We start from the raw sequence: 27006 nt of genomic DNA on the forward strand, positions 1-27006 counted from the left end.
GGGCTGACTTCTCTTCACAGCCTGACTTTTGCTAACTTCGCTTTATATTGCCAGTCTAACTACTACTTTAGTTCAGGCCTCATATATCAGATCTCATGTCTCAGGTTCATTATTTCTACTAGAACTTGTGGCCCTCTGATTGGTAAAGTAGACTATTTAACACTGAAGGGTGCCCCACAAAGTTGTCTGGCAGCCACACAGCTTTCTGGCCAGTTATGGCTCTTAACCACATCTTGTCTTCTAATTTCTGACTCTTGCCTTCTGATTCCAGCCCTATATTACTTCTGCTGTCTGACCCAGGCCTAACTCTAACCCTGATTCTTGCTTTTGGAACCTGTCTCTAGTGATTCTTCCAAACCCTGCTCAAGTGCTACTGTTTTATGGCTGTCATCCACATTTGGATACCAGCACATCTGTGATCAGTAGGCCAGACTCTCTAGACCCTGGTCTCTCACAATGGATGTTATTTAATGTTTTGCACATACACACAGAGATACTACTGCTGAAAGGAGCATTTGATACTATGAAAAATAAATGAAAAGATCTTGCCAGTGCTTTATTTTAATAATGGGTTTATTTGTAAAGAACTGCAAGTATTAAACAGGTCTCTAAAATACCCTTCTCTGCATAGCAAACAGGATAATTTGGGTTGGCTTTGATGTTCATGGAAGGTTGACTTGGGAAAAAAAGGGATTCTCTGCAGGTGCGTGGCGATTCACAGACCACGTCCTTTGGAAATCTTGGATGTGTCTGCAGACAACAAGTTGAAAACTGTTGTACTATAGTATTTGTTGCTGCATAAACACTATTGATATAGGTTATTGGCTTAATTCTCCTCTCTAACGGGGGTAGGTTGTCATCAATTTTGCTACACTGATGTGAACTATAGTAAGTAATAGGACTATCAGGATTCACTTCTTAGCATCCGCTATCACAGGCTGTGCTTATTTCATTGATTTCACACATTTTAAAAAATATTTTTGAGATATAGTCATTTTTACATTGCGCTGGTGAACTGCCTCTGAATTTTGGCTGGGTCAGATCCCACAAACATTCCAAATGGTGGCCAACATGAGTGACTAGCAGGATTGGGCCATTACTGTGTAAATACGTTTCTTCCTGGGCTCTTTCATTTATCTGGTCAATCCAGCAGATTTATTTATCCCAGGCTAGCCACATTAAGCTGAACACTATGTCTATAATGAGTTCCTTCCTGCCCAGGAACAGGTTATAAAACATGACCTATTACACCATCCACAATACACAGAGCCAATAGAGATGCATTGTCAAATACAGACACAATTTGAAGTGCTATCTTGTATAACAAATTATTGACTTCATTGTTCATAGTACTACGATTTAATTAAGCGATAAGACCCATCATAGTGGTCTTTTATCTGTCAGATAAAGATTTGCCAGGCTTACCCCAAGAGGTCTGAGAGATAAGAGAAAGATGCTTTGGTGCCTTCTAGCTGTTTTAAACCTTTAATTAAAAAGACCTTTATATTTTAAGTTCCAGTTTGTCTTTTCTTTCAACACCTGATGGTTTAGTGTTCAGTGAAGATTGTGATGTGTTTTTATAGGAAGATTCAAATAAGAAGGAATGTTTCCAATGGCCTTCATTGGGTGAAAGTCATGGAGCCAGTAGATTTGATTTCCAGTGTACCAACATATCCATTCAGGTGGAAATTGAGGGTCTGATCTGACCTGTGAATTCAGAAAGAATCTTCTCATTGTCTTCAAGGGGCTGGGCCTTTAAGTGAGCCAAATTAATTTCTGATCTTGGGATAGAGTGGTTATTCTTGGAATGAATTTGGCCCACAGTGTCAGGAAGCTCAGAAGAAGGAGTGTTAGATGGTTCCGAACTTTTTACATTGAAAGAAATTGTTTAAAATGATTGGGTATGATACTTAGTTTGTGTGAGCTGAAATTCACTGATGTCAATGAAGCTAAGACAATTTACACTAGTTGAGGGTCTGTCCCATTAATTTTGGTATTACAAAACATTTGTGTAATACATTTAACCTTCACTTCACAAATGCAAAGACTTTACCCCTGCCTTGCTGATCTTACCAACTAAATAAGAAAAAACACAAGATCACCCTTCAGATGGAGGTCGAATGCATTATTAATGAGGAAAAGGCAGGAATGAGGTTTTAAGGAGTCTCTGAAGGCGAGGACACATGCAAGTGGAAACGACGATCCAGGCAGCATGATAAAAGGCACCAAACCATAGAAGCAAAGCAAAGAAAAGAGACTAAGGGCTAGTTTATGGTTAAAACGGGTCGTGGAGGGGTCATACTTCAGTGGAAGTCCCTGGAGGAATTATTGCTGACACCTTCTCACCGTGAGTGTGCACCTCCAGAGTACACTAGGGACAAATTAGCTGGACAGTGCAGGGAACCTTGCATGTGCTGTTTGGTGTCTGTAAGCAAACAATTTCATTTTCATTGTTGACAATCTCACGCCTTTTATGGGCAATTGATTCATTTTAAAAAAATGTATGCAGAAGCAGTAAGTGGCTGGAAAGATATGAACTAAAATGTATACACAGCTAAAGGCAATTACTCACATATTTGCTTAGAACTGGAGCTGCAGCAGGTGAGCTTGGATTGTTTTCTTTTGGTCCTGCTACTTTTCAGCAACCACCTTGTGAGCAATTTTTAATGTTAATTTTTTTTGTACCTTTGAAAAATGAGTGCACGACTTGAGCTTATTATCTCAGAGATAGTTCTAACAACAAACTCACCTTTTCTTACTACAGACCATCAGGAGCTCATCTACCTGCATATCTACCAATGTGATACATGCCATCATGTGCCAGCAATGCCTCTCTACCATCTATACTAGCCAAACCTGACAGTCTTTGCACCAAAGGATACAAATACAGAGTAACGCAGAAATTCCTTTCAGACTTGGCACTATATCCCATTCTGTAACTCCTGCTGAGGAGGAGACAATGGGACAGATCTCTATTGGTGAAAACTAGCACAGTTCCACTATAGTCAATTGAGCTACATTGATTTACTCCAAATGATGATCTGACCCAACATGTTTCTGGAATTCCAATTTTCATCGGAAAAAAATATTGTCTGACTGTTTCTATAGTGCATTCTGCTGATCTGGTCATTCTTAACAACGTGTAAACAAGATCAGAACCCTTTAATTAGATTAGTTTCAATTCAGAGTTACTTGGTACAGGAATTTGATTTGTATCTTATAAAAAGAGTGGTCAAACCACTCTTTGACGGGACCTTCCCAAATCAAAAATGTTCACTCGCACGCTACACAGTTGCTCAATTCAAGAAAGTAATGGTGGAAGCTCCAACTGTGTGTCCACTGTCATTCTCTATTATAATTCAATGGCAAATTAATGATATGCAAACTTGATCCTTCTGTAATACTTTTCCTTGGAAGTACTGCTTTGCCCTTTCTGCTGTCAACCCTCATTTAGAGTGCAGAGAATGCTGCATGACTTGAAAGCAGCAGTAGGCAATTCCCAGTCTAAGCTTCACACATTTACATATTTATGCTTGCATCAGTGGAGTAATATACTATGAATAAATCCTATTATGTCTGAGACTGTACTTACAGTATAATAGAAATATACAGTATGGTTATGCAATCTGAGTAATGTATTCAGCATCAATATGGACATAAATTTACTAAAGTATGTATTGTTAACATACTATTCAACTTCCAGGTCCTGTTAGAAAGCTTTGTATAATATGAGAAAATAATGAGGAATAAGTCTTTTAGTCTTTAAGCAAAAATTCAAGGAAGGTAGATTCTGCAAGTGTAATAATTTTGTAGGAAATAACAATCCTATTATGTTCTATTACACTATGATTAATTTTTTAATTGGAGTTTTAAAAGTTTTGTACATCCAAATGTGCAATGTACTATAGCTGCTCATCAAATGCAACGGATTTTGAAAGGACACTGTCAAATATTATGAATACGGTGCCATAAATATGAATATTTGTATTTCAAATTTTGGTGCTATTTTGTGGAAAGAAGACGGTTTTACAAAACTGAATATTAATGCATAGGTTTTAGTAAGTGCCAAACAGTGACAACTGCCTATTATTTGGATTTAGACATCTCCTTGCAGCCAGACCACTGCAGCGTTATTAATAGCATTCAAGAGGAGGGAAAGTGGTTAGAAAAGAGGCAGTGTGTTCACAGAGCACTGGCTTGGAAAAGAGGAGACGTGGGTTGTAGTTCTGGTTTTGTGGCTTACTTGTTATGAGATCTTAGGCAAGGGGTCTTCTGAGGCCTCTCCTCTTCCAAAGTTTGTCTATCTAGACTGTAAACTCTTCAGAGCAGGGACTGTCTTGTGCTCTGCCTCTGACCAGTGCCTAGTGCAATGAGGTCCAGATCACTGTTGGGACTTCTAGGTGCTACCAAACTATAAATAATAATAGAAGCAAAAATGGAACTGACTAGTCTGTTGTTATTCCACTAACTGCATGAGCAGCATTAGTGATTATAACATTAATTTTTTAGTTTAATTCTTTCAGTTTTGACAAGTTGTGTGGCCTGCTCTTGTAAATATTGCTGGGCAGCATAATACCAAATATAGTCTCATGAAGCCAATGGAACTACTCACAACAGTACACTCTGCTAGGGTTACCAGGTGTCCGGTTTTGAACCGGACAGTCCAGTATTTGAGCTTTCTGTTCGGGAAACAAATTGAGAAAATATAAATGCCAGGTATTTTCTAAATAAGATGTAATGTAGATCGTGATGTAATGTCAAGTATGTCCGGTATTTTTGTTGAAACCGTCTGGCAACCCTACACTGCACCTGTTGGTGTTTATAGGACTGTGATGGGTTGGACTTGGCCCAGAGGCCTCTTTACCTGGAAAGGATCAGTAGAGGAGTCCATCAAGCCGCATAGACTGGCTGTAGGGAAAGCAACCAATCAGGCCCCAGGAGGGCCTAGAAAAGGAGCTGCAGCTAGAGATAGTCAGTTCCTTGCTTAAGGTGGAAGAATAGAGATGGTGTGTCTGGCTGATTAAAGGGAACTGTAGTACCATGGACAACTCAGTGCTGGCAGGGACTGGGGCAGTGAGGAAAAGTTTTGGCTGGTTGCTAGGCCTGAACTAAGATGGTCCCTGATGAAAGGGTGAAGGCTGTGGGGAAGTAGCCCAAGGAGTGAAAAGCTATTTATTTTAAAGGGACATGGTGGCATGTGGCTGCTATTCTTAAGGTCCCTCGGCTGGGACCAAGAATGTGGATGCACCTGGATCTCCCAGTCCCATAGGCCACTGAGGAATTAGCCTATAATTGAACAGTAATAAACTCTCATATGTTCGCAAATTTGCAGGGTTCTAACAATAAATTACATTTATCCCTGTAGAAAACATGCTTTGGGCCTGATGCTGCTCACACTCTAGTCATTGGGGGTTTTGCAATCAATTTCAATGGGTGTAGCAGTTAAAAATACAATGAAAAGTATGACATGTTCACTTCAAGAGCCAAGTATGAGAATAAAAAGAATTGCTATAAATCTTGAGCAACCTTTAATTTTAGAAATAGGAGAATTGGTATTCACGGGAAACTTCCATGTAAACTACAGTAATTTGACATATCTCCTGTTGAGGCTAGCAGGCATCATAGCAAACCAGGATGTCTTAATTAATACTCTTGCCTGCTCAATATGATTGAAAATTGTTAATCACTTAATGAGAAACTATAACGGAGTCTTAGCAGGAAACAAATAGATTTATTTTTAGAATTCCATGTGATTTATTCTTTCAGAATCAAATTATTTCAGTGTTTTGAAGACAAATAAAAACTGTCAATGAATATGTATAGGTTTCATGAAGCAGAATATGCCTGTGAATATTTTTTAACAGTTTTTGTAGTTTACAATTTACATGTTTTCTCTGAAGATCTCACTGATATGAAAGACAATAATTACCCTTGGGTCACACATCAGTTTATTTATTTGGTTAGACAAAGGAATAAAGCATGGACAAAATTTGCCCAGACAAGCATTCTTTTCAGCCTCAAATTGTAAAGCATCTTGAAAGTCCTATTAAATAGCTTTAAGACCACTGAAGCATCCTTTGCTGTAATGAAACTTGTGTGATTGTTTTTAACACCTGTGGGAGAAAATGTGAGCATTTACTTGTACTTTTAAGTGAAAAAGTTACCTGTTTCTTCCGAGAAAATGGGGGGAAGGGGAAGTTATAAATGTATCTCAGCATGAGAGTGGAAATTAGGGAAGACATGATTAAAATGCAAAAAATAAAAGGAATGAGGGCACTGTTGTTGTAGGACACTGAGCTTCCTGATGGTCTCCACAAATAGGCTAAATGTAAAAATAAAAGCCATTGTTACTTTAAACAATGATACACCTGCAAATTCAAATCTTCCTAATAAGGCTATAATCTCTTTTGATTTTGGCATCTCATTGTCCATGCACACAAACCCTCCATAGGGCTGACCTTATGGTCTTCCCCCATACACAGAGAGCAACCATGCTTTTAGTTGTTGGATCTGCAAGCTGGAACCTTGCACTTGTGTGTAGCACCATTGACTTCAGTGGGCTGACAGGGTGTGGAGGCCTGCCATCATTGGGTCTGAGTGCAGTATCAAGGCCCTAGTGACATGAGATGACTTGACTGGAATTCAATAGAATACTCATAGGCAGAAGGCTTTTAATAAGCCAAGCACTGGAATTGGTTACCAACGGAGGTGGTGAAATCCCCATGATTGGAGGTTTTTAAGAGCAGGTTGGACAAACACTTGTTGGGGTAGTCTAGGTTTAGTTAGTTGTGCTTTAGCAAAGAGGGATGGATTAGATGAGCCCTTCACATTTCTATGATTCACCATGCAGAACCACAGCCTTACTTTCTATTGAGGGGGAAAACAGCAAAGCAAGAAAGAACTAATGTAATGTCTCCATTATTATTATCAATTGCATTATAGTTGCGCTTGGACAATACTGCTGCAATTGGGGGTCCCATTGTGCTAAGAGCTGTATAATCACATGGTAGGAGATAGACCCTGATCCCAAGAGCTTACAAGCTAATATAATAAAATGGAAAAAGAGGCACAAAGAGGGAAAATAACTTGTCTGAGATCATGAGTAAGAGCAAACACAGTGTCTCTTGTATGAGATGTTGCCTCTATTCTGTCTCTCAAAATGGGAGCTGTTTTGTAGACTGCAGACTCCTAGAAAATAAGTGGTGAATTACACAGAAGACGAGATAATGGTAATTGCTGTATCTAGCAACTTCTAATAAAATGCAGGCTGGATTCACCATTAGTGGCACATCGTCCTGCATCCAACAGGCTATTTTCTGGAGGCAACTGACCTCAACTGACCTGTCTTCCACATCACAGGTTTAGAGTGGGTTTCTGCCAGCATTGTGTCACAGCTTTCATCTGCCACTGAATCTCCAGGTGCCCCACCAGCAGAAGCTATTCATGGAATATGCTGAATCAGCATATTCCATGCTTATCTAAGCCAAACCCCTTTCTGCTCTGAAGTACCACCTATGAGCTACACAAGCTGCCTAAGGTACCTTGTTGCAATTACAGCTGCATTGTAGCACCTCTACCTCTTCTACCTACTGATTTTCTGGTGTCTGAGCCTTTGCTAAGGTCTGATATGGCCCTGGCATGGAAATTACTCTGCACTTAAGAACTGCAGGCTGTGGTTACCATGAGCTGAGAGGACATTTTATTTTCAAAAATAGGGTCCTTAGTAGTGTTCCCTCTAATTTTTCCCATCCTTGAGCAGAATGAATTTTATTATGTGCACCAGTATGGAGATGTGACGGGGGAGGTCAAGGGCTGGGCCACTGTTTTGTTTGGGTTGGGGGAAAGGTACCTGGTGCCATCCTTCCTCTGGCCACCAGCGTAATGTGTGTGTTCATGCATATGTGTTTTGGGGTTGGGGCGGCCCTTCTCCATTCCTTGCATTCCTTGAGTGCATATGCAGCTTACAGTAACTTAGGTCATTAGTAGTACTGACTGGAAATTTTCCATCCAACCTGCTCTTTTTAAACAGAAACCTGGGTTTTCAACACAACCATTTTCCTTTTCACAAGAATTATAGAATGATAGTAGTAGAGGACTGGAAGCAACCTCAACAGGTCATCGAGTCCAGTTTCCTGCACTTAAGGACAGGGTGCTGGAACAATTAGTATAATGGGGGTACTAAGAGCCATTTTACATCAACCTGTAAACCCTGTATGTAATGGAAACCACTTGGCACCCCTAGTTGCAGCACCTATGCTCAAGACAGGACTAAGTAATAAACAAGTGGGCAATGGAGGCTGGCATCAGGAAAGAGTCAAACTTTTTATCCTGAATGAAAGATAATAGGGTGGGGTAGATGGTAAAGCAAACACATTAATGCGTGTTTTAACAACTTCTGCAAGAGCCATCACTTCCACTAACATTACTTTAAAAACTACCATATATACTAGTCCATAAGCTGACTTTTTTGGGGAAAAAAATCCCACTGTGAAAAGCAGGGGTTGGCTTATGAACAGGATCTAAAAGGCAGGGCAGCAGTGGGGGACCCGACATGAGCTGGGACACAGCAGTCCCAGCTCGCACCAGATCCCAGATGCTGTGGCTCTGAGACTCAACTCCCCAAGCCAAAGAGATCTGAGACTCAACACCCCAAACTTAACAGACAAAAAAAATATATAAAATTTGTTTTAAAAAGACAATCTTTCTAAAAGTGCACCAAAAGAATAAAAACAAAGTTTTGAGCTACCAATTTTGGAGAAAGATTGGATGGCTAAGTACAATTTAAGGTACTTGCTAACTGTTAGCCATCCAATCTTTCTCCTAAATTGGTAGCTGAAAGCTTTATTTTTACTCTTTTGGTGCACTTTTAGAAAGACTGTCTTTTTAGAAAGTTTATGTGTGTGCATATAGAGAGAGAGAGAGAGAGAGAGAGACTTTTTGGTCTTAAATGTAGTGTGTTTCCACTAAAAAATCAGAGAAAAACACTGGCTGGATTTGATCCAACACAGCAACTAGGGTTTTTGATTTCAAAAGGGCTAACTTTAGTAAATTAAGGAAATTAGTTAGGGAAGTTGATTGGACTAAAGAAATTATGGATCTTAAAGTGGAGGAGGCCTGGAATTATTTTAAGTTAAAGTTGCAGAAGCTGTCAGAAGCCTGTATCCCTAGAAAAGGGAAAAAATTTATAGGCAGGTGTGTTAGACCAAGCTGGATGAGCAAACATCTCAGAGAGGTGATTAAGAAAAAGAAGAAAGCATATAAGGAGTGGAAAATGGAAGGGATCAATAAAGAAAGTTACCTTATTGAGGTTAGAGCATGTAGGGATAAAATGAGAAAGGCTAAAAGTCAGGTAGAGTTGGACCTTGCAAAGGGAATTAAAACCAATAGTAAAAGGTTTTATAGCCATATAAATAGGCAAAACACAAACAAAGAAGAAGTAGGACCGCTAATTACTAAGGATGGAGTGGAGGTTAAGAATAATCTAGGAATGGCCCAATATTTGAACAAATACTTTGCTTCAGTCTTTAATGAGGCTAATGAAGAGCTTAGGGATAATGGTAAATTAACAAATGGGACTAAAGATAAGGAGGTAGATATTACCATATCCGAGGTAAAAGCCAAACTTGAACAGTTTAATGGGAGTAAATCGGGGGGCCCAGATAATCTTCATCCAAGAATATTAAAGGAACTGGCACATGAACTTGCAAGTCCATTAGCAAAATTTTTTAATAAATCTCTAAACTCAGGGGTTGTACCATTTGACTGGAAAATTGCTAATATAGTTCTGATTTTTAAGAAAGGGAAAAAAAGCGACCCGGGTAACTATAGGCCTGTTAGTTTGACATCTGTAGTATGTAAGATCCTGGAAAAAATTTTGAAGGAGAAAGTAGTTAGAGACATTGAGGCTAATGGCAATTGGGACAAATTACAACATGGTTTTACAAAAGGTAGATCGTGCCAAACCAACCTGATCTCCTTTTTTGAGAAAGTAACAGATTTTTTAGATAAAGGAAATGCAGTGGATCTAATCTACCTCGACTTTAGTAAGGCATTTGATACAGTACCACATGGGGAATTATTGGTTGAATTGGAAAAGATAGGGATTAATATGAAAGTTGAGAGGTGGATAAGCAACTGGTTAAAGGGGAGACTACAGCGGGTCATATTGAAAAGTGAACTGTCAGGTTGGAGGAAGGTTACTAGCGGAGTTCCTCAGGGATCAGTTTTGGGGCCAATTTTATTTAATCTTTTTATTGCTGATCTTGGCACCAAAAGTGGAAGTGTCCTAATAAAATTTGCGGATGACACAAAGTTGGGAGCTATTGCCAATTCAGAAAAGGATCGGGATATCATACAGGAAGATCTGGATGATCTTGTAAATTGGAGTGATAGCAATAGGATGAAATTTAATAGTGAGAAGTGTAAGGTTATGCATTTAGGGATTAATAACAAGAATTTTAGTTATAAGCTGGGGACACATCAGTTGGAAGTAACGGAGGAGGAGAAGGACCTCGGAGTCCTGGTTGATTATAGAATGACTATGAGCCGCCATTGTGACATGGCTGTGAAAAAGACTAATACGATCTTGGGATGTATTAGGCGAGGTATTTCCAGTAGGGATAAGGAGGTGTTAGTGCCATTATACAAGACATTGGTGAGACCCCATTTGGAATACTGTGTGCTGTTCTGGTCTCCCATGTTTAAGAAGGATGAATTCAAACTGGAACAGGTACAAAGAAGGGCCACTAGGATGATCCGAGGAATGGAAAACCTGTCTTATGAAAGGAGACTCAAGGAGCTTGGCTTGTTTACTTTAACCAAAAGAAGGCTGAGGGGGGACATGATTGTACTTTTAAAATATATTAGAGGGATAAATACCAGGGAGGGAGAGGAATTATTTAAGTTTAATACCAATGGGGACACAAGAACAAATGGATATAAGCTGGCTAGTAGGAAGTTTAGACTTGAGATTAGACGAAGGTTTCTAACCATTAGAGGAGTGAGGTTCTGGAACGGCCTTCCAAGGGAAGTAGTGGGGGCAAAAGATCTATCTGGTTTCAAGATTAAACTAGATGGGTTTATGAAGGGGATGGTTTGATGAGATAACATGATCTTGGTAACTAATTGACCATTCATTATCAGTGGGAAATAGGTCAATGGAGGGATGATAGGAGTTACTATAGAGAACTTTCTGGGTGTCTGGCTGATGAGTCTTGCCCACATGCTCAGGGTTTAGCTGATCGCCATATTTGGGGTCGGGAAGGAATTTTCCTCCAGGGTAGATTGGCAGAGGCCCTGGAGGTTTTTCGCCTTCCTCTGTAGCATGGGGTACAGATCACAGGTGGAGGATTCTCTGCATCTTGGGGTCTTCAAAGTATTTGAAGGCTTCAATATCTGTGATATAGGTGAGAGGATTATTCTAGGAGGGGTGGGTGAGATTTTGTGGCCTGCACTGTGCAGGGGGTCAGACTAGATGATCATAATGGTCCCTTCTGACCTTAGAGTCTATGAGCATTTTAAAAAATTGTTCAAAAACAGCGCTTGACTTCTTAAGGCTGGCAAGGGGCTGCTGTTCCCCCTCCCCAGCTCTTGGGTTGCTGTTACCCTGATTCTGGGCCAGCTCCAGAGCTACTGCTACCCGAGCTCTGGAGCTGCTGTCACCCAACTCTGGGGTGTCCCCCGGCTCTGGAACTATTGTCACAATGGCTCTGCGGCTGCCCAACCACTTCTGGGGCTATTTTCCCTCTGGCTCCAGAACTGCTGTTCCTCCAACTTTGGGGCTGCAGCCCCTCCCACCCTAGCTCTGGGGCAGCTGTCTCCCCCACATACTGTGGAACTGCTCCTTCCCCGGGCTGCTGCTCTCCCATTCCGTGGCTGCTGCTCCCCAGCTCTGGGATTGCTGTCTTCACATACACATACACTCTAGGGCTGCTGCCCTCCACCCAACTCTGGGGCTGCTGTCCTCCTGGCTCTGGGGCTGATGCCTACCCCGGGGGCTGCTGTACTCCGCTGAAGTATCATGCGATGGGAAGAAACTGAGGATGAACTCGTGGCTGTAGGGCCTGATCCTCCACCATGCTCCAGCTCGAAAAGGGATCTGACCGGTCTGGTCTGGCCAGCCCCTTACATCACACACCAATGCCGGGGTGAAGGGCGCCCTCTCAGAGATGCTCCACACCCTTTTGCCCCCGCCTATCGCACAGAGCAACCCATCCCTTGGGTGCTGCGGGGCTGGGAGGTGGAGAGTTAACACTCCGGAAAGCAAGTGTCAGGGGGAGGGGTCAGGTTGGCAAAGGGGGGGGGCGAGGTGGCGGGCCGGGCCATGCAACCGCCTTCCTCCCACCTACCCAGGGTCCTGCAGCTCTCTCGGTGGCTTCCACGGTCAGGCTGGCGGGGGAGGGCAGGCAGCGGCAGAGAATGCCTGCAGGAGCTGGTGGGGTGGCTGCGTTGGTGCGTGCACAGGAGGGGCATGTTGAAAATCCCATGACAGACAGACAAGAACGGTGGTCGCGTAATAGAAAGATTGTCTAATAGATGAGTGGTTTTCAACCTTTTTGCTATCAGGGACTTACTGCTTTCTTAAACTGTGTCTGAGAGATGTCAAGGACCAGTGTTAGTCCACAAACTAGTCAAGGAAACAATGAACTAAACCATTTCTAACAGGTGCTTGTCTGATCTATTCTTAAAAACCTCCAATTATGGATATTCCTCAGGCAATTTGTTCCAGTGCTTAATTGCCCCAACAGTTAGGAATTTTTTTCCCCAATGTCAAACTTAAACCTCACTAGCTGCAATTTAAACCCATTTCTTCTTTTCCTATCCTCAGACAAGACGGAGAACAATTTTTCAGCCTCATCCTTGTAACAACCTTTTATGTAATTGAAAACTGTTATCATGTTCCCTATCAATCTTCTCTTCTTGAAACTACCAAAGCCAATTATTTTTCAGTCTTTTCTCAGAGGTCACATTTTCTAGACCTTTCATAATTCTTGTTGCTCTTCTCTGGACTTCCTTCAGTTTATCCACATCTTTTTTCCCATCCTGCCAAACCAGGCACAATACTCCCACTGAGGTCTTAACAGCATGGAGTACAGCAGAAAAATTAGCATAAAAACTTGATCATAAACCTGTTTGTTCATAAGCCAACACCCCAAGTTAAAAAAATGGTAAACATCTCAATGACTCATTCATAAGCCAACTTATGGTTTGCAAACTTCCAGTCCTAGCTCATCAGCCATTGGCATGTCAGGACATTTTGTTTACCTGCAGCATCTGCAAGCACAGGCGTCTCAGCTCCCATTGGCTGCTATTCGATGTTCCCAGCCAATGGGAGCTGCAGGAATTAGTGTGGTCCAAGAGACATGCTATCTGCCACTTCCTGCCAGTCCTGTTGACCCAGAATGGCAAACAGCAGCCATTGGGGGCTGAGGAGCTCTGAACCTGCAGATACCTCAGGTACATAAAACATCCCAGCGTGCTGTGCTGGAAACTGAAGTGTGATGACACCTATAGTAATCAGAGAGCCTGACAATGGAGGCCTGGTGTGAGGCCTAAGGCCTGAACAACAGTCAATGCTTTGCTAACATAAAGCAAAGCTAAGCTGTGAGCAAAAGACAGGTCCTGCTCACAGAAACTTGGCAAGAACAGGGCTGCTGATATTACAGAAATACACATACCTTGGAGGTACTAGGTACAGGCCATGCACGTAAACATTCCAGGAGGATGGTAACAGAACATCTCTCTGCAGAAACATCTCGGTACCAGTATACTTCCCATAGATAACAGGGACATACTGACCCAGGTTCAGCACAGGGTCAGGATGACAGCATAGGGGGATAGGGATGTTTTGATTAAACCACCATGTACAAGATAATTGGTTGTATCTAGGTACGTCAGGGGGTGTCAACCTAATATTTTTAAGGGTGGCACCTTGATACATAAGAAGTGATGTAAGTTGTTTGTACCTATTTATAAAAGGACACTGCAAAGGGTACTCTCCGACCGACCTGGGAGGAGAGGAGGGCGCCCTAGGCACCTGAACAGCAGGTGTCATTGCCTAGACTTACAGAACGCACAGTGGCTTAACTCTGACTAACCGCTGTTAATATCTGTTATTCGATAATAGGCCTGCTATTTGTTGGTACATTGTCAACGTGGGCCAAATGCACAGTGGTGTAGCATTGGGAATTTCTGCTACCAACTGTTAGAGCTTTGCATTTGACAATAAACCTGCATAATTGATTTCAAACCTTGCCTGCATCTGTTGTTTCTGGGGGCTCTCAGAGATCTCCCGTGTTGACCCAAGTGCATGGGGTCTAACACTCTAGATAAAGGGAGCACTGATATTGACACATGCAGCTGTAAGTTTATCATCACTGTCAGAGTAGAGGTCCTGTCAGAAGCACACCGGGACAACCCTGAGCAGATGTCACTGAACACTGACAGTACAACAACTGCCCCCACGCCAAGTTAAAAAAATTGGTAAAACGTAATGACCCATTCATAATCTGACCTCTGGTTTTTACTGCATCATTTTTAACTGAAAAAATTCGGTTTATGATCAAGTATATAAGCTGCTTCTTGTGTCTTGCTTACAACACTCTTGCTAATACATCCCTGAATGGTGCTGGGGGGAGGGGAGTAGTGTGTGTGTGTGTGTATGCGCGCGTGCGCTTTGCAACAGTATTCCGCTGTAGACTCAGGCCCATATGCAGGGGTAGGTGCAAAAGCAATCTTCATGTTCTCTCAAGTAAACATGATACAGCCAGCGAGGGGAAGGCAGGAGCAGCATGATGCCCGAGCCTCCCTCTGCCATGCTCTGGCCGGCCAAGGGAAAGCTGGGGCTTATTTCCCCACTTACTTGAGGGACCACAGGAGGTGCATTCACACCCTTGCAGAAGGGCCAGCCCAAGCAATTTGTGCGCCCTGGGAGCATGGTGCTGCCCCTGGGAGTGTGATGCATGCACAGCCCTGTCCTCAGGAGCCCGGTGCATGTTTGGCCCCACCCCCGGGCACGCGGAGCATGTGCGGTGCCACCCCTGCCTGGGTGCCCTGGGCGGTAGCCTGATCAGCCCGTAGCTTGGGCCGGCTCTGCCTTGCAGTCCATATTTACAAAAAAAGCACACACACCCCAGAAATTCCTGCATATGGGCCTGAGACTTACATTTAACTTGTAATTCACTATGATCCTCCAAATTCCCTGTGGCAGCACTCCTTCCTAAGCAGTCATTTTTCATTCTGTACATGCACAATTGGTTGTTTCTTCCTAAGTGGAGTATTTTGTATTTGTCCATATTGAATTTCATCGTCTTTACTTCAGACCATTTCTCCAATTTGTCCATACCCTTTTCAATTTTAATCCTGTCCTCCTAAGTATTTGCAATGCCTCTGAGCTAGCTAACATCCACAAATATTGTAAGTGTACTCTCTATGCCGTCATTTAATCCACATAATTTATGAACTGTCTCCTTTTTGGTCAAAAAAATCAAATACCCAAAAAGTCTTTTTGGCCAAAAAGAATTAAAGCTTGCTGATTTAGAAATGTTCCTGAATTGCTTCATGGGAGTTGTAGTAGATATACTTCATGTTCTCTTTCTTTTCTGTAGGGTGGGCGACACAGCCATATGAGGTTGCTGGGATACCCTGTTGCCAGGAAACTGTAGTGATGCATGGTAGTGATTCAGCAAGAGTGGGAGACTATGGTGCATTATGGGAAATGTAGTTCAGTTAGGGAGTACCCCACAGAAGAGCCTGGGCAGTCAGGCAATTTAATTAGAATTCCTGTGAGGCACATCTTTAATCAACATTTTTCATTGTTATTGTTTTGTTCTGAAATTTTCCATTGAGAAATACATTGAACAACTAGCTCTACTCCTGAGTTGCATTATGATGTATTTTCTTAATTTAAAATTATGTTTGCCTTAATTTACAGTTTGTTGGGTTTCATTGAATAATCCACAGACAGGGTTAATAAGTACAAACCAAAGCTTAGTAAGAGCAACACGTCCACATGTTTGTTAAACCCCTTGAACACCGGAGGAAATAATTGCTAGTTTTTCACCTGACAATACACAACAGTGACACAAAAACAAATTTCAGACATCTGAGCCCCACCAGGGGAATTGCCTTCAGAAGATTATTATGAGGTGATGGCAGTACAAACTTAGCAAATACTCTAATACAAATTCCCTCTGCTATGTGTCAGTCCTGAAAAATATGGCAAAATAAATATATTCACATATAAACATACTTTATGGAGTTACCATCAATCCAAGCAGCAATGTTAACAGTCATCAGTCACATTGCATGGCCAACACTTGCCCAGGAAGCCACTCATCTGTAAGCCATAGAAAGAAAAATCAGACCATGCTAACCCTACATGTGGTGTGCTGTATGGTGATTAGGAGAGATCCCATATCCCATGAAACAGCTAGAAGGATTTGGGAAGAGTCAGAATGGAGCATTCTAGTAATTTAAATTCTTAGATTATACTTAGGCCTGGACTACACTTAAAAGTCTTATACTGCCAAAATCCTCATAGAATAGGCACAGCTTATGCCAGCAAAGAAAAAAAAGTGAACTAAATAAACTATACTGGCAAAAGTACTTTTATGCCAATATAACTGCATCTACACCAGTGCTTTTGTCAGTATAGCAATGTTAAAAAAAATCACACCTCTAACTAATGTTATTTGCTCACAAAAGTTTTTAATGTAGACTTGGCCTTAGTCATTATAAATCTATCCAACAGGATACAGCACCCTAAACACTAGGCTATGAGCCAATCTTTCCTTTTGGAGTTGTTCCACTTTGTATAACTAAGTAAATTAATTGGGCCATAGCAAGAAAGAGAGATTGAGTCTACAGCCTGTGATTAGGGCATTCACCTTGGTTACAGGAGATCCAACTTCAAATTACTGCTTGTCTCATTTGAGGGGGAGACTTGAACCTAGTTCTCCAGGCTAGCTGAGTACTCTAAACACTGAGCTGATGGATGCTTGGGGTTTTACTTGCTCACTTTGATCAGAGGTTCCATTCTGGTCTGAGGAACTCTCTCAACCTTTTCCAGCAGACATGTTTTCATGCAACCTTGGGTTTTTAATTAGTGTTTTTCTTAAAAAAAAAAACAAACACGAACAGAAAAATTTCTGACCAGCTCTAAAAGCAAACTGCCCAGTTAAATAACTAGCAGATTTCAAGCTCAGTCCTGCTTCTGTGTGTGTTTTACCATTGAACTGTCTGGGAGCAGGAGTGGGCATTCAATGGCATGCATATTGAAAAATGTATCATCAGCTGGCAACAAAACCTGTCTTCAGATTCTGTACACAAGTTAAAATACTCCTCTGTGTTTGGATAGGGATGCAATGTATGATTCACACGAGTCTGCTTATCTTATCTTCGAATAAGGGCCCCTGGTGCAAGGCTGTAGTTGTGATTGGTCCTGACTTGAGTAGGGGGCTGGACTCCATGACCTCCTGAGGTCTCTTCCAGCTCTATGATTCTATGAGCGCAAGGCTCAGGGCAATGGAGGGAAGACGCTACAGAGCCCTGGAATGATGCGGGAGGCAGCAGGGGGCCATAGGCTACGGGAGGATGGATGGGGAGGAGGCAGCAGGGACCATGCGTGTCAACATACTAGTTCGCCCAAGCGCCATTTTCCCTATCGCTGATTTTCATCAAGTCACAGAGCAAGTAAATAGAGGCAAGAATAAGTCACCTGACTCCCTGTCCAGGACTCGCGCCCTACAGCCTCTCCAAGTCTTTAGTTCAACGTTGCTATTCTGCTGAGATTTCAGCTGCCCCATCTATGTTTCAGTCAGACCTGTACCCTAATCCCAACCACTCACTACTCTGTTTGAGCACAACGGCATTATGTGGCAGTCCCACCCAGTCCACGACAGGTTCTGCAGTCTCCAGCTGAAGTTTAACAGGAAGGCAGATACATCCCGCATTTGTGATTTGTTAGGGGTTTCCCCTGTTCTCTCCCCCGAACACTGACCAGATCTGCCAAGCAGAAGTCAATGGTGCCACCTTGCAAGGTAGGTTTAGAAGCAACAACACCCATCACGTAGTGGCCTGAAGGACCCTTCCCTGCCTGTGTCTAGCCCTGGTAAAAATCAGCATGCAAAGCAGTGGTTTGAGCCAGATCCGGTGCCCACACAGTACGACCAGCAAAAGTCAGCCCCGAGCCCGTACAAGCGCAGCCCTGGAGCTTGCTGGGGCAGGGACCCCTGCCTGTATAATCGCTCTGTGACGTAACCAAACGGAGACTGTTTCCACGTGTGACTTCAATCCGGATTCCCAGGCACAACAAGCACTGGGCAGAGGGGATCTGCAATGAGCTGGTCTCCGCGCCTGCCAGACTCCGGACGCTGCAGCCCCCCTCAGACAATGTGCCTTGCTGGGTTCGCCACCGATCCCGTAACAAGTAAATGTCCCGGGGAGAGGGGGTGGTTTTCATGTGGTTATTCCCCTTAGTGCCCCGGGATCCAAGCCTTTGTGAGAGCGTCCTCCCAGGCAGGGCAATAGGATCTACCTGCCTGTTCCTGCTGGCTGGTGGGTATTTGGCTTCCTGTTTCTCCACCTGCGGCGTCCTCATTGGTTAAGGTCTCTGACTATCAGCTGACTGGCTGCTTCACCTGCTGTGTGTAAGAGTACTGGGAGAGCCCAGTATTTGCAGCACGGGTGTTTCTCGCTGGCATTGCTGCTAGACTGACATGAGCAGGAGGAAGAAGGCTTCAGCACTGAGAATCCCCTTCATTCTAGCCAGCATCCGTTTTTGATTCACTCCAACCTGAAACCCAGCCAGACATAACACAGTTTTGGTTGCTGCACAGTCTGAGACGTTACAGATTAGGTAAGGGTTAAAATATGATGAAGCAAGCAAAGTGTTGGGTTATCTCTATGGAAAAGGATGGACTTGGAGAGCGATGTTACTGGCCTGGTCTTCATCTTATGGAGAGCAATAACCATACTGGAGACTTGTGTTGAAATCTCTGGTTGGTGGTGTGGGGTTGGTTTTTTTTTTTTTTTGGTCTCTGTTTGGGTTTAGCAGCCACTTACAGGGAGTAAGCTAACTTTGTTTTCTTAACTTGTTACTGAGCAAGTATTTTTGTATTCAATCATATTAATTACAGGCAGTCCCCGGGTTACATACAAGATAGGGGGACTGTAGGTTTGTTCTTAAGTTGAATTTGTATGTAAGTCGGAACTGGTACATATTGTAGGGGAAACTCGAGCCAAACATTTCTCCAGAGCTCAGTTTTATTCTCCCACACCTCACTTCCCTCAGTCCTTTATTCTCAAGCTGAGGTGTCTGCTGAGAAAAGCCGCTCTGCGTCTCCCTGGTCTGCTGGGGGAGGGGGGCGTTAGCTTCACGTTTCCCTGGTCTGCTGGGGGGAAGCAGCTAGTGCGGGGTTGCCTCACCCCGTTTGTAAGTAGGGATCAGATGTAAGTCGGATCCATGTAACCCGGGGACTGCCTGTACAGAACATGGCTACTGCCACTCCACCCTCCTATGCATGGCTAAGAACTGTACTGAAATACTCATTGCCTTCCCTTGCTAAACAATTGCTACCTGTTCATGTATCTCTTTTCACCAGCTTTGGTTTCATTATCTTTTGTGGGAACCCAATACATCAGATACCCCAGGGCTTTTCATGTCCAATTAACTAAACCTGCTGGGCCAGAGATTCATCTGGTGTAAATTGGTATTTCCACTAGTTGAGCATCTGCACCGTCATTTCAAAATGCCTTAATAGTCCTCCTCCAAATTGTGCATGGGCTGTGAAATTATGTTAAACAAGTATTTGGAGTGCTGCAGCTAGTTCAGTTAATTTCCTTCTCTCTGACTTGCTGGCCATGTCACATGATATCTCTGTGATAATCCACCTAGCCTCAGTAATAATCGTATAGATTTGGTAAAATCAACTGATTAAGTCCATTTAATTTAGTAATAACAGATCTTCCCTTGCAAGCTAACATGGTACTGACTGTATCATAAAACTTTCTGGTTTGCAAGCTGGGTTTTGTTCAAATAAATCAAGTTGTAACACTTTACATCAAAACTTGTTCCATTTGCTATGAAAAGCTACTGGATATATAGCGATGTTAAGTGTCTGATGGGAAGAAAAGCATGGTCTCTGAAGTGCATGGGTGTGTGTTACATGTGAGATTCAAACAGCATGTATGGTGTAGATGCGTGTGAACTTGTTTTTGAAATCAGTTCCTTGTGCTGAACAGAGGAGAACAGAGTTATCTAGGGCCAGATTCTGTGTTGCATCTCTCAGGAGGCCCAATGCAGGAGGAGAGGCAAAAAGCACTTCAGCACTCTTTCTCTCCCACCCTACCATCCTCTGATGCCAGCTCTACAAGTTGTAGGTGGTTAAGCTAGTGTAAAAGGGTAGCTATTAGTGCTAGTTGAGAATTTTGAAATGTGTTTGTTTTTTAGTGTTTGAAATAATTTTCATCTCTTTTCTTTTCTTTTCCTTCTTTATTTATTTACAGTATATACTTTAACTCCCCTTCCCTCTTTTTGACAATGAATGCAATTAAGTTAATAATGCTTACTGTCTGATTCCCTGCTGCTCTGTAATAGTTCAAAATTCTTTCAGTTTTAGAAAAGTTACAAAGTAGCAAAAGGAAAAATGATATGCTGTAGCTTTGTCATTCTCTAACTGTTCAAATTTGGGGTAAGTTTTCAAAAAATGCAGAGCTGCACTTTTCTTTGCCACTTTTACCCAATTTTGGAAGAGTTGCAGTTTTGGCAAGATAGGCCCCAGTCCTGCAAACATTTAGGGACACGCTTAACTTTACTAATGGGCAAAATCAACTTGAGAGTAAAGTTAAGTAGGTGCAAAAATATTTACAGGATCTGAACCTTAATGAATAGTAGAAAAAGGAGAAAGAAATAGAAGGAATACTTAGACGTCATTCATTCTCACAGTCACATAAAATTGGGAGTAAAAAGGCAGGAATGAGAAAGGTGGAAATAAAAAAAATCCATTTTTTATTTCCCCACCAAGGTTTTGGGAACCAACTCAAAACAGAAATTTCAATTTATAACACAGCAAAATGAATATTTTCCATTAAAATATGTAATAAAAATGTTATTTCCCTATGAAAAAACATTGCTTTTTTTTACAAACTCCGGCTCTGTTTCCATTGGAGATTTAGACCCAGTATTCCATTCTCTCAGCTAACGCAGAGCAACTTGTGATAAGCTACATCTACGGCTGAATCTTGACATCCCTTCTAGAAGTGAGACTGTATTTGGTCCCCATCAAACAAGGTTATAAGTCTTACATCTTAAGGAGAAGACATTGTTGGCTGTTTGTGATGTTGTTGTATTCAGCACACCCATAACTAGACTTGCCGATGGGGGATAAAAGGGACAGTTGCCCTGTCATCCAGTGATTCCAAGGGGCCCGAGACTGCATTAACAGCCAAAGCCCTGGCCCCTTTAATATGCTGCTTTAGCACTGCACTGCATGCTCTGGGTGGCTCTGAGTGGGGAGGGACAGAGTGGTGCACTCCAGGTGCTGCAGAGGGCTAGCTGGTCTTTTCTTGACCTTTCTGCCTGAGGCCCTGTCCCTTCTGGGAGCATGGAGCTGGCCTCCCACACCCTACCCAGAGGCTCACAGAGGCTGTCAGTGCCCCTGCCCAGAACTGTTATCCCTCTGCCTTAATAAGAGTGAGAGCTCTACAGCTGCCAAGCTGTCTGTCAGGGAACTGACACACCAGCCTGTCTGCCTGGCCAGCAAACTGTTCAAGATTCTGCCAGTCTAAATCTGACCGTGCAAGTAACAACCAGTGAACTGTGTTTCTGAGTTCCCCAAAGACCTGCCCCTGCACAGTCCACTTTCTCTCACTGAACACCCACAGAAATTAGTTGCTTCAGAGGGGTAGAAGAGTTAGTCTGTACAGGATAAACTTAAAAAACAACAAATAGTCTGGTAGCACTTTAAAGACTAACAAAACATGTAGATAGTATCATGAAATTTCGTGGGCACAGCCCACTTCTTCAGTTATCTGCCTCCGAAGAGACAAAGTACACACCAGCCTGTTAGGTTAGCTGAAGATTTACATTTTATGTATTCATAGCACTGAAATTGTTTTGTCATAAAATAAGTTTATTAACAAAGAACAGAGATGTGTGTGTTACTAAGCAAGAATAAAAGAGTCAGGTATGGTACAAAACAAAACATACTTTCTAGTGACTAAAACTTAATTTTAGCAAACTACAATCTTTGCCTAAGCAGTTTTCTTATTTACACCAAGTTACCAGCGTCAGTAGCCCCTCCAGACTAGGGGAACTAACTTTCCTAGGCTCCAAGGATGCTGTTCTCTAGGGCCACTCAACTTTGGAAGCCCCAGGGGCCACAATGAAACTCACAGCACATGCAGAGGTCTGCAACTTAAGTGTGGTTGCATATATTTGCAAATAGCTTCTTTCACACTGATGGGCAGGAATACAAAGATTAAGCGTTAAACTGCAGTGCCGGACCCAGACATGGCCAGTGAAAGCCAGTCTGCACCTCTCAGATTCTGTCCGCAAGGCTAAGCAGCCAGCACTTCCCACAATGACCCGGTGCTCCTGGAATCTCCTCTCTGGGGTCTAGAAACACCCTATACCCGTCTGTTCCAGCCAGCCCGTCTGCTTGCATCATTCAGTGCTCACCCTGCCTGGGAGATGCCTTACCATTGTGGAGCATGTTCCCAGTGAAGGCCATGTTCAAAGGATTCCACCTGCGGGCCATGTGTTGAGCCCCACTTAAACACAAACTGCACTGCAGGCTGCGTGTTGAGTAGCTCTGCTGTACTTAGTGAGGGGACACTGGTGGATAACTCAAAGGTATTTTTGCTGCTCGTATATTTCTCAGAGTTCATTGTCTCTGCCTCAAGAGCCAGGAAGGCTTCCCGGGAATGCAGATTCTGTCACTGGCTATGGGTGCTGAATGGTCTTCTCCCCTGCTTGTTGAGCATGATGGCTTTGTTTACCTTATATGTATACACTGTCATTGCCCTCTGCCTGTAAGCAAGACATTCAGACAGATAAATACACTGGCCCTGTTGCATTTCATCTTGTTCATTTCAGGCCATTTCTTCAATTTGTCATGGTCCTTTTGAATTCTAACCCAATCCTCTCAAGTACTTGCAACTCCTCGAAGCTTATGTCATCTGCAAATTGTATTGGCACACTTCTCATGCCATTATCAACATTATTAATGAAAATGTTGAATTGTTTTCTTTTGTGTTTCTACTGAGTTATTCTACCAGCTGATTGTATCAAAGCAGAACCCAATCCAAACAATGTCCCATTTCAGACTTGATGGAAGTTCAGATCTGGACTGGTTCCTGGCTCAATGTCAGGTAAAGGACAGACCTGTGATTTCAGAGAGGTCCTTGCCTTCTACTCTTAAAATTTGCCAGCCTCCCTATGTAATCTATAGTAATGAGAGAAAAGACATTTTGCCAATGGAGCCACTGCCATCCTGGATCCTAGAATCATAGATCCAGATTCAAAGGTACCTTTGCTCTGCCATTGTGCATTTCATAAGCTCTTGTTCATAGAAAATGTCTTCTTATAAAGAGTTACCCCATTTAAATTAAAAAATTGTTTGACTCTTAACAATCACTGTCATCCTTCTGGTTTACTATTGAACCAGCATTCCACCATGACATTAGAAGGTGCTGTTGGATGCTTTGTGGTTTGGGTAAGTTGCAAAACTGACAATCTGGCCACAGGTGTCCATTAAAGATTACTTGGCACTCTCATTACATTCATCATGGACAAACACAAAGTTGAAAGACATAATCTGAACTACCAACATATATTGCCAGATTCTAAATCAACTCCAGCTACTCAGGAAAAAGACTTAGGCATCACTGTGGAGAGCTTATTGAAAATCTTTGCTTAGTGTTCAGTGTGTAGAGATGTTTGTGAAAGATTACAATTTAGAGAGGCTCCCTCATATGGACTGTATTATGAATATAGGATTTTGAGAGGTAGGTGCAGCGGGTACCAAGGGGTAGGGAGAGCACGGTGACACTAGGTCTGGGCGCAGGCAACTTGTCCTTTCGATTGTGCTCTCCCCCCAGAGAGGCACCAACTGAATATGGGGCACATTCAGGATAGGGGGCAGAGCAGGAGTGGGAAGAGGCTGGGCATTGGGGAAAAGAGTTGAGGGGGCCAGGGTGTAGCATGGAGCAGGGGGCCAATCTGGAAGTCATTGTCTCTGGGCTGCAGCAATTGTGAGGGTAACAAGTGAAATCTTCAATCTATTTGTATGTGGTTGGAGAGGAGTCATTGGACATTTAGAACAACTTAAGTTTGAAGAAGTTAAAAATGTGAAGTTAAGTAAAATAGTGATCAAATCTGAGGAAACATTGCATGTCAAAAAGAAATGAGGCCTTTGAGAGATACTTTTTCTTTTTTTTTTACAGACAGGCATAAAGCTGATGACCCCATAGAGCAATATGTCACAGAATTAAGGGGGTTCAATAGGATGTGTGACTGTGGTGCATAACAAAGTCTCTGGTCATAGACAAGATCACTTGCATTAACAATAATGTGGTGAGACTGCTCCGTACAGGAGTGGTTTCACTTTGGAAAAGCTATCGAGATATTTTGGACAGCAGAAACGGTGAAAGCACAAGTCAAAGAGCATAAAGGGTTATTCACATAGGCCGTGTCCAGACTCGGGTTTTTTCGGGAAAAGTAGCCTTTTCCCGAAAAAACTTCCCCTGCGTCCAGACTCAAGCCGCGTTCTTTCGAAATTATTTCGAAAGAACGCGGCTTTTCTTTCGATGGCGGTAAACCTCGTTTCACGAGGAAGAACGCCTTCCTTCGAAAGTTCTTCTTTCGAAGGAAGGCGTTCTTCAATGTAAAGAGGCCGTCTTCGAAAGAGAGCATCCAGACTCGCTGGGTGCTCTCTTTCGAAAAAGCGGATTTTTCTTTCGAAAGATCCGCCTGCAGTCTAGACGCGATCTTTCGAAAGATGCTTTCGAAAGAGCATCTTTCGAAAGAAGCCTGCAGTCTAGACATAGCCATATTCAATACAAAAGGAGAGAGCCAAAAAAGAATGGAACTTCTTGCTATGAAAGTAACTGCCTGTGGGAGACAGGGTACAGATGGTTATTTGGAAAGTGTAGATTACAACACTGCCCCCAACAGTGGTTTGCCTTTGGGTGACATAAAGGTGGGAACAATCATTTTGCAAGATGCTGCTGATCCCAAATGCAGAAAAGGCAAGTGTGTGCAGTTAATAACAGCCTGGTTGAGGAGTCTCAGGTAAATGAGCTGGAATCAAACAGAACTGATGAGGGGGCCAGAATTCTGCCAATGAAATGAGAAAAATAATTATTTTGCTCAAACTGGACAGAGGAGTTCAGGTCCGTATTCTTACTGAACAAGATTATGAGAGACTGAAACTCAGACCTAAATGGGGACCAACAAAAATAAAAGTAACTAGTTATTCTGGAACAAATCTACCATTGAAAGGGAGGTGCATTGCTAGCATCTAATATAAAAACACCGTGTGCAGACTTCAGTTCATTAAAGTACTACAGCAGCTGGCATCAGTTTTAGGCCTGGCCACTTGTGAAAAGTTCAGTCTGGTAAAACAGGTGCACTCACTCCCAGATCCTACTGAACCTGTCTATTAGACATTCCTGTGTTTCAAGGGTTGGGTTGCTGTTGGGGTGAACATAAAATCCAGATAAACAAGCAGGCATGTCCCATTAACATCCCATGTAGAAAGGTGCCATGTGCACTCTGTGATGACCTCACAACTGAGCGTGCAAGGATGGAAACAGCGCAACTAATATAAAAAATTGAGGAGCCGACAGAATGGGCAAGTTCCTTAGTTACTGTGGAGTAAAATAATAGCTAGCTACACATAAAGGGTGCATCTATACTGCACCGTAGATCGAAATAAGATACACAATTTGAGCTACGCAAATTGTGTATTTTATTTTACAGAAACAGTGATCATTGGTAACCTCTGGCTTATGCATCCAAATCACTGACTGGTGTGGAAATTGGATATGCACAGATTGAGAAACAACTTTTAGGAATATTACTAGGTTTTGAGCAATCTGATCAATATATTGACAGCCAGATACAGTCATTCAGGGACTCACCAGATAATGCTACCAAAGTCTTGTATCTTAAGAATTCAGAGTATGATGGTAAAACAACAAAAATATGATTGTTGTGACCTGCATATCCAGTAAATTCACTTCTTCTACAGATGCACATTCCAAAGTGGTGATTCTCCTTATGAAACCAGAGACAGAAATACAAGCCTAGGTAGCTTTGATTGTAAAGTCAATTCCTGTAGCAAACCAAAAACTGGCAACAAATAACAAGGAACACAGAGAAAGAACAATCGTTGGGGATTCTTCAAAAAGTGATAGTTAAAGGCTGTCATGAAGAAATTAGCAGTTGCTATCCAAGTGTAAGAGACTATTGGAACTGTAGACCCGAACTTGCTATGATAGATGGGGTGATTTTCATGAGCATAAAGCTTGTAATTCCAAGAAGCCTTCAGAAAGAAGATCCCCAATGATAATTTAAGAATTGAAAAGTGCAAACAAGAATGAGGAGTGCTATGCTGGCCATCGATCAATCACAACATTGAGAATGCTGTAGGAAACTACTTTTCATGCTTGAAATACAAGCCATGTTAACAGGTAGAGCTGCTGGCATGGAATTCCAGATGACATCTTCAGTGATATGAGCCACCATTTTCCAGTGCAGATTTTAGGCAATTTAGGGATTTTTTTTAACCTAAAACATCAAGTCCAAATTACCCCCTTGCGTAGGCCAGGGATGGGCAATAATTTTTGATGGGGGAGGGTCACTCCAAGATTATAAGTGGTCAAGGGCCGCACTTTTGTATGGAAGAGGTGCGGGGTCTAGGATGGAGTTTGGGTGCAGAAGGGAGCTCAGGCTAGGAGACTGGGATGCAGGAAACGGTGTGGGGTCTGAGAGGGAGTTTGGGT

At 42.6% G+C, this 27006-nt stretch overlaps 1 protein-coding gene and 1 long non-coding RNA gene across 3 annotated transcripts in view; one reads left to right on the forward strand and one right to left on the reverse strand.

Moving 5' to 3' along the window:
- Window positions 1-588: 588 nt before the first annotated feature.
- Window positions 589-18131, reverse strand: LOC142827389 (uncharacterized). The gene is made up of 4 exons (XR_012902114.2): window positions 17999-18131; window positions 16250-16336; window positions 2573-2649; window positions 589-750 (listed from the first exon to the last, which is right to left on the reverse strand). It is a non-coding gene; the product is annotated as an uncharacterized LOC142827389 (long non-coding RNA).
- Window positions 18132-18293: 162 nt separating this feature from the next.
- CNPY1 (canopy FGF signaling regulator 1) overlaps window positions 18294-27006 on the forward strand; it is an 86278-nt gene continuing 77565 nt past the window's right edge. Inside the window, exon 1 of one of the 2 annotated variants that reach the window (XM_089776781.1) lies at window positions 18294-18427. The gene's annotated coding sequence lies outside the window, so the exon portion shown is untranslated. The other variant, XM_006129330.5, reaches the window with a different exon arrangement.

The sequence above is a fragment of the Pelodiscus sinensis genome, chromosome 2 (assembly GCF_052426305.1).
Source record: "Pelodiscus sinensis isolate ZL-2025 chromosome 2, ASM5242630v1, whole genome shotgun sequence".
In the NCBI taxonomy this organism is placed as follows: Eukaryota; Metazoa; Chordata; order Testudines; family Trionychidae; genus Pelodiscus; species Pelodiscus sinensis.